The following is an 8,237-nucleotide window of genomic DNA, read 5'->3' on the forward strand; positions in this document are numbered from 1 at the left end:
AGTTTTGCTTTGTGTCTCAAATTTACTTTTTTTCGTTGGGTTTTGCTATTGTTCCGGTTTTGTTATTGTTTAGCAAACTCTCATTGCTTGTTGGGCAAGCATTGTGAGTTTGAGGAATGGAAAGAAAAAGGAGGGATGAGTATATTAGTTTACTACAATCCATATATGGATATTGAGTTTTCTTTGTTGTGATGCTTTCGCTAGTATCTTTATGGTTTGTTTGCTTTAACATCATTAACGCAGATTGTTTTGTTTTAGCTACTTTCATGTAGGCTGATTAATTTTTTGGCTGCTTATATACAAATTGTTTTTTTGTTTTTTATTTTTTATTTATTATTATTTTTTTTTGCTTTCGTGAAAATCGTTAGATTTTGGTTGCTTTCGTGAAGATTGTTTGGTTTTGGATACTTTCATGCACGTTATTTGGTTCCACTGCTCTACTTGATCATTGTTTGATATTGTTGCTTAGACGAAGATTGTTCACCACTACTAGAGTGTATATTATTAGGTTGCTTGATATGAATTTTTGCTAAGGCACACTCAACTTCTTGTTTTCGTTTAATTGATGAAAAACTCTCAATGTTTGTTTCAATGCTATTTGGATTCATTTTATACAGGGCCTTTTGTTTAGCCATTCATTTACGTTAACTCAGATAGCATTCATATTCATAGTCTTATTTACCTTTAATTGGAATAAACAATTTTCTATCAATAATGTCAACTTAGCTGATTTCTCTATTTATTATTATTAGTTCTCTGTAAAGTCTTATTACTTTGCACTTACATGCATAATGTTAGTGATTAAGTACATGGATGGACATTTTTGATGCTAGTATACATGTTGGGTAAACATGAAAGATATAACCAAGGTTCAAAAAAACTCGTTATGGCTTTCTCATGACACATCATGACTCCAAAACTTGCATTTGATGTCAGGTTTTAACAAAATGTCGCCTTAAGTCATATACATAAGTGAATGATCAATTATTTTATAAATGTATAACTATTTTTTGGCAAATCATTCATTTATATATATATATATATATATATATATATATATATATATATATATATATATATATATATATATATATATATTTAAGATTCAACCTCAACCACATATTTTTTCATTTGCTGCTCTAATGCTCCAGCGTACCAGCAACAACGGCGCATGCCTAATCATAAATAATTATATGGCAGAGAGGTATAATCATATATGTATGTTCACAGATTGAGTGATCATAAATCATTATGACAGTTAGTTAGTGACAGGAGATGTAGTGGTGACAGAGGTGGCGGTCGTATAAGTAACAGAGGTGACAGTGGTGGGGTCGGCTACTAACAGAGGTGGTGGCACTGGTGGTGGCGGTGGCGGTTATGGTGGCGGGGGTGGTGGTGGAGGAGAAAGGAACGGGCGGCACTATATAATCATTTATGATTATATCATACCTGTTGCGCCAGTACGTCGGAGGTTTAGAGCGGCAAATATGAAATACGTGGCTGAGGTTAAATTTCAGGATCTCTATTTTATTTTTAATCTCAACGGAACCTACCACTATGTGTGTGTGTGTGTGTGTGTATATATATATATATATATATATATATATATATATATATATATATATATATGGAAAAGTGAATATACCGTTAAGGGTATATATAAGCTTAGGTACCCAAACTCACCATATTATGTTGTTTGTATCATATATACACATTGTAATTGTCCAATGTTTTTCTAATTCAACTTCTAACTTGATTTAATTCCAAAATTTGTATAAATTTTACATTTATCTTACTCTTATATAATTTTTCATTTTTAACTATAATATATATAGTCTAGTAGGTGTAAGGCATAAAGATGTGATGTAAGAATAAGATAATAGTGAAATTTTGAAAATCCTGAAAGTAAATCAAGTTATAGGTTGAAGTTTAAGAACATTATAATGAATACATCAAACAAAACGACATGTTATGGTGGGTTTGGGTACTTAAGCTTATATATATTTTAAGGGTACTAATGTCGTCTCTATAGGTACTAATGTCGTCCCTATAGATGTTGGTGACGACAAGTCGTCCCTATAGTGTTCGTCCTCATAGCCCCGTCGCAATAGATGTTTTTTATCGTCGCTATAAATATCATCGCAATAGCTTACCAATAGAGACGACATATCATCTCTAAAGGGTTCGTCGCTATACATTCCCAATTAGCATAGATAAAGCTATAGAGAGGACTTCTCGTCTCCGTAGAAACATCTATAAAGACAACATGTTGTCTCTATAGATAAAGTTATACACGACAAGTCCCAACCTATAGAAACAGCGAATCGTGGTAGTAGTTCACCTATAGAGACGATTTGGCGTCCCTATACATTCACCTATAGAGACGACATGTCATCTCTATAGGTATGTCCACAGATTTACACCTTGCTTTTTTTCTATTTATTTTCCCAGTTTTCACAGTCCCAAAATAGCTAAAGCAGTATATTTACAAAATAGCTATAACAATAAATTTAAGGGCAACAAATCATGCTAAATGATTTTATTACATGTTTTAAAAGGGTAAAAATTTAATGAAGATTCTCAAACATTACATGTTTTAAATCTGTACTAATTCATATTTACCAAACTTTGCATCAAATTCTTCGCTTGTCAGCACTCCAAATTTCAGGGCAGCTTCCTAACATTTGGAAAATATTGCAACAATAACTGAAAGATTGTTTTGCTAACAATTTATTTTATTAATCCTTGTAATAATTGAAAAGAAAGAAACATCACCTTCAGTTTACCTCCTCATTGTGGGCCAGTCTTGGCAACTGCTGCAACATTATCATAACAACACAACTTGACTGTTAAATTTGAAAAAAAATGACCATCTTGCCCTTTTCTAATTGATCTTTTCATCTATTTTTTCATCCCCTTCAAATCTAACAACCCGAATTGACCATTTTGCCCTTGTTTTCTAAAAAATGTTTGTCCTTTTCTCTTTCATGATTATTTCTTTTTTCTAAACTATTCATTTTCCAAATTGACCATTTTGCCCTTGTGTTCTTTCATACTCAAACTCAAAAGCCAAAGTGTTAAATTTGTGAAAATGACCATTTTGCACGCTTATGGCTAATAGCAACTCAATTATTAATTGTCTAAAAATAGAAAACTATGTTCATATTTAGATGATGGCTCACCAATATCTATAACAAGGGTTTGTGGGGAAGATTTGTTGATCTTTGTGACCTTTTAAAAGATTTTAATCCTTGATGCACAAGTGAGGTTAAAATGTTATTTTTAACACAAATTAGCACCTGAAAACACACATGAAGCTGTTATGATGAAAAAGGGGCAAAAAACAAAGTACAATTTTAAATACCATTAACATCATGCTACTTTGCTTAGATGCATAGAAATGTATACGGCCTACAATCCAAACATGTTTTAAAACTTTAACTACATTCTTATATAACAACAATGCAGATATTACATTGTTCTTAAATTATTACTTGAAATGGTAACAAAATCTCAAGAATGTGATATTTGTGAAGAAGACAGATTGAAGATTCGGCAACTCCATATGACAGCATATAATCAACCTCCATCATGATCCTGGTCTGAATAAACAAGCATATATGACAACCTAAAACAATTGTAATAAAAAAATAAAATAAAAATCTAAAAAAAAATACCTGGCTTAAATACAATAAGGCTGAAGCATGTATATGAATTGTTGTCTCAATATCCTCTGAAAATGATAACCCAAGACAAACTGCAATTCTCAATCCCCGAAGTATTCTTGCTGAATACAATTATACAAATCCATGGTTAGTTCATTAAGATTAAAATAGATACTGAGATTTGCTACTATAAAATTTCATGGTAAATGGCAATATTCAGGTTTCTGGTGATCTTTTTGTTGAATAATAAAATAGAAAGTCCACTTACATGTAAAAGATTACTGTAAATCTTTAGCTTCACTGCCATGGATTGGAAAACTACATGAAATATCCATATTCACCTCGCTTTTTCACTTTCTAACTCTTCTTTTTGTGTCATCATTCACCTGTTAAGTCAAATTGATCTCACACATACTCAGAAAAGAACCAAACATGCATGACATATGTGGGCTTAATAATCCAAATTTAAGTAATCCAAAGTCTAATTTGTATAATATGTTCAGTTAATTTGAAGCATAAGTCACAGTCGAATCTCTTAATGACCTTAAATTTGCCACCAAAACATATTAAAGAAATAAACTGGATTAGAACTCAGAAGTACCTAGAAACTCTACTACGGTAACTTAAGCAAATTTCACTTCAAAATAAACAAAAACTCACAATCACAAAATACACAATATAAGTATATATCCATTCAGAATTTAAGCTCAAGTATAGTATACATAGACTCTTTCTCAATGTCTATACAAAAACAACCACTTTTTTCTGCATGTGTGAATGTCGATATGCAGATAGATTCCACATGTCAAATTTCAAGTCAATTCTTTATAGCTTGACTTCAAATTTCATTATACACCCTACAGAACATCACTACCATGTCCTACTCAAAGCTAATCAATTATCAAGCTATCATCGTACATTCCACTTCGAATTTTTGTATATGTATCGATTGAACGACATTTGTATAAATGTCTATATAAATTCGAAATAATTATGTACAGATGAAAGATCATTCGTGTTCGAATAACAAATATGTTGATCATCCAATGTCTACTTTCTAATAAGTTGAATTCAGTATTGGCTAAATATGCTCTACAAAATACTAAAATAATCAACAAATTAACCGCAATCAAGCTTCCGTTCTACATTCTACTTCGAAATATAAACTTAGAAGAATATGCATATGTGTGTGTAGTTAGAACTGTATAAGCGTGTGTAGATGAAGTGAAAAGTTATTGATCGATCATTACATGTGGAGTAAGACTGGAAGTTTAGGTTCGAAAAATATCAATGGCGGATTTTCTGAGAAAAAAATTTGGTTAAAATGGAAATGATGAAGGGATGATGACATCAGTGGCCCAGGGGAAGGGGAGGAGAGAGTAGTGTCTAAAAAGAAAGAATATAATTCAACAAAAATTACCGCCTAACTTGTTGTCCCCATATGTTTTCAGTATCCCGCCAAAATTCTCAACAAGTCGTAGCTATATCTTTTCACAAAACCGCCAACTATCCGCATAACTTATTGCAACAACACGTCGTCTCTATAGATTACCAGGATAAAATTTTTTGGTCAACCCTTTAAAGACGACATGTCGTCTTTATAGATGATCTATAGAAACGACTTTTGTCGTCCCTATAGGTATCGTCGTTATAGAGGCTTTTTCTTGTAGTGTGTGTGTGTGTGTATATATATATATATATATATATATATATATATATATATATATATATATATATATATATAATTGTTAAATATATTGCTTTTCATATATATTTTTTACTAATTTCATAGAAATAATTTTATTATAAAAAAAATTGTTTATTTGTATATTCTAATTCTTATTCTAATAATGACTATCTTATGATAAAAAAAAAAAAAAAAAAAAAAAAAAAAAAAAAAAAAAAAAAAAAAAACAGCTTAATAACATAATTGGTTTAAAATTTGAAATATAGAACTCATACAGCATGAAAGTTGGCCAAGTCTGGTCGTGAACAAAAGATTACCTAATTGCCGTCCTTGTAACTAGATGACAAGCTTGTGAGCTCCTCAAACAATATTAGCATAATTTATTTGGAAGTTGCCGTGTTGACGAGGGAACATAGGTATAAAATTACAGTCATTCATGTTAATTGCAATGGACTGCAAGTTTTTCAGCTGTACCTTTTAGCAAGTTTCCAAAATCATGCTCATCTTAGCATACTTCCTTCTGCTCTTCATCCCTTATGCAGCTACAATTACATTCAATTTGACAAATATTGGTCTACAAAACCAGTTCAAGGAAATAACGATGACAGGTGCAGGATATATCACGGATGACGGAATGCAAGTAAGTGGCCCGGATCGGAATGGTAGAGCAGGACGGGCAACATACTTTAAACAGCTTCATCTCTGGGATAACACCTCTCGTGAACTAGTAAGCTTCACTAGCAATTTCTCCTTTTCAATTAATTCAAACTCGGATCCAGAGTATGGTGATGGTCTCACATTCTTCCTTGCCGAGAACAATTCCGTGATATTGGCCGGTGGGTCCATGGGGCTTCCCATCAATGGCTTAGAACACACGAAGAGCCCATTTGTTGCAGTGGAGTTTGATACATTTTCAAACCCAGAATGGGATCCAAGAAACTCTAGCTATGATTTGATAGGTGATCATGTAGGTATCAACTGTAACTCTCTTGTTTCTAATACGTCTCAAAAATGGTTCAGTAATATAACTGGTGGGGGAGTCTGTCAAGCTTGGATTACGTATGATTCTGTTTCAAAAAATCTTAGTGTTTCCTTCACTGGTTTTCAAAATAATACAGTTGTACGTCAACAACTTCATCACATAATTGATCTCAGGAGCGTGTTACCCGAATGGGTAATTTTCGGGTTTTCGGCTGCAACTGGAGATGCTTTCCAGAATAATTCTGTGAAATCTTGGGCATTCAATAGTTCTGATTTACAATATAATGCAAACAACGTGCAACCACCTAGTTGGAGCCCAAAGGCTATGAAGGGGAAAACCAGAACAGCAGTTCTGGTGAGCTCGTTGGTTGGATTATTTGTGGTGATTAGTTTTCTGGTTGTGCTTGGTTTTTGTTTGTGGAGGAGAAAGAAAAGAAGGGAAGGGAAACAAGGATTTAACGTTGTGATGGACAACGTATTTGAAATGGGTACTGGGCCGAAAAACTTTAGTTACCAACAATTAGCTCGGTCAACCAGTGACTTCGCAGAGGATCAGAAACTTGGTGAAGGAGGTTTTGGTGGGGTCTACCGAGGTTTCTTGCAAGATTTGAGCATGCATGTTGCAGTCAAAAGGGTGTCGAAGAGTTCTAAACAAGGGATCAAGGAATATGCTTCAGAAGTGAGGATTATCAGCAAATTGAGGCACAGGAATCTAGTTCAACTCACAGGTTGGTGTCATGAGAAAGGTGAATTATTGCTTGTTTATGAGTTCATGGAGAACGGAAGCTTAGATATGCATCTCTTCAAGGGGAAAAGCTTGTTGGCATGGGGAACAAGGTATAAAATTGCCCAAGGCTTGGCTTCTGCTTTGTTGTATCTACATGATGAATGGGAGCAATGTGTTTTGCATAGAGATATCAAATCAAGCAATGTGATGCTGGACTCAAATTTTAATACAAAGCTTGGTGATTTTGGGTTAGCTAAGTTGGTTGACCACGAGAAAGGTTCACAGACAACGTTATTGGCTGGAACCTTAGGTTACATGGCTCCTGAATGCGTAGTAACCGGTAAGGCAACCAGAGAATCAGATGTATTCAGCTTTGGAGTCGTTGCTTTAGAAATAGCTTGTGGGAGAAAACCCATCGTGTACAAGGCTCAAGAAAACCAAATACGCTTAGTTGATTGGGTTTGGGAGCTCTATGGGGCTGGAACTCTTTTAGAAGCAGTCGATCCAAGACTAGGGTCAGATTATGAGGGAGAAGAAATCAAGCGTTTGATGATGATTGGTCTGTGGTGTGTTCACCCTGACATGGTCGTTCGTCCCTCCATGAGGCAAATTATTCAGGTACTGAACTGCGAAGCTTCACTGCCCATACTTCCCTCAAAGATGCCTGTGGCATCTTACTTGTCTTCTCCCATGTCTTATTCAGATGGTGTCGCTTCCATCATCCCAACCCAATCATCAAGCAGCACATTTTACATGGGTCGTTCCTGAAAGCAAAAAATTAGCATCAAGCGGTCTTAGCATTATTATTACTAGAATCGTATTTATCTATAATGTGGTCACACACAGATGGATGTATATATGGATGTTTACATGCATGTAATAGTCTATCTGTGTGTTTGTGTGGGCTGCGCGTTCATTGAAAATAATGTAAATGCCGTGTATATCCTCATTATATAAAATTGGCTCTCTCCTGCCTTATTTCTTGTGTTATGAAATATATCTTTTTCTCATTTTTATATTAGCCAATTTACTGATATATCACTACAACGAAAAGCAGCATTTAGGAGACAATTGTTAGTGCCAAAGATACAAAATTTAATACCATTAACGACCACTTGTTGTCACTAATGTGTTGTCCCTATTTTCTGGTAGCTAATAATCAAAAGGCGCCACTATC

General features: G+C 34.0%; 1 pseudogene; it reads left to right on the forward strand.

The window, feature by feature from the left end:
• The first annotated feature begins 5,842 nt into the window (after positions 1-5,842).
• LOC145076789 (L-type lectin-domain containing receptor kinase IX.1 pseudogene) lies at positions 5,843-8,029 on the forward strand (annotated as a pseudogene).
• Positions 8,030-8,237: the final 208 nt, after the last annotated feature.

Source organism: Lactuca serriola, chromosome 9 (genome assembly GCF_051521515.1).
Source record: "Lactuca serriola cultivar US96UC23 chromosome 9, Lser_US96UC23_V15, whole genome shotgun sequence".
NCBI classification, from domain to species: Eukaryota; Viridiplantae; Streptophyta; class Magnoliopsida; order Asterales; family Asteraceae; genus Lactuca; species Lactuca serriola.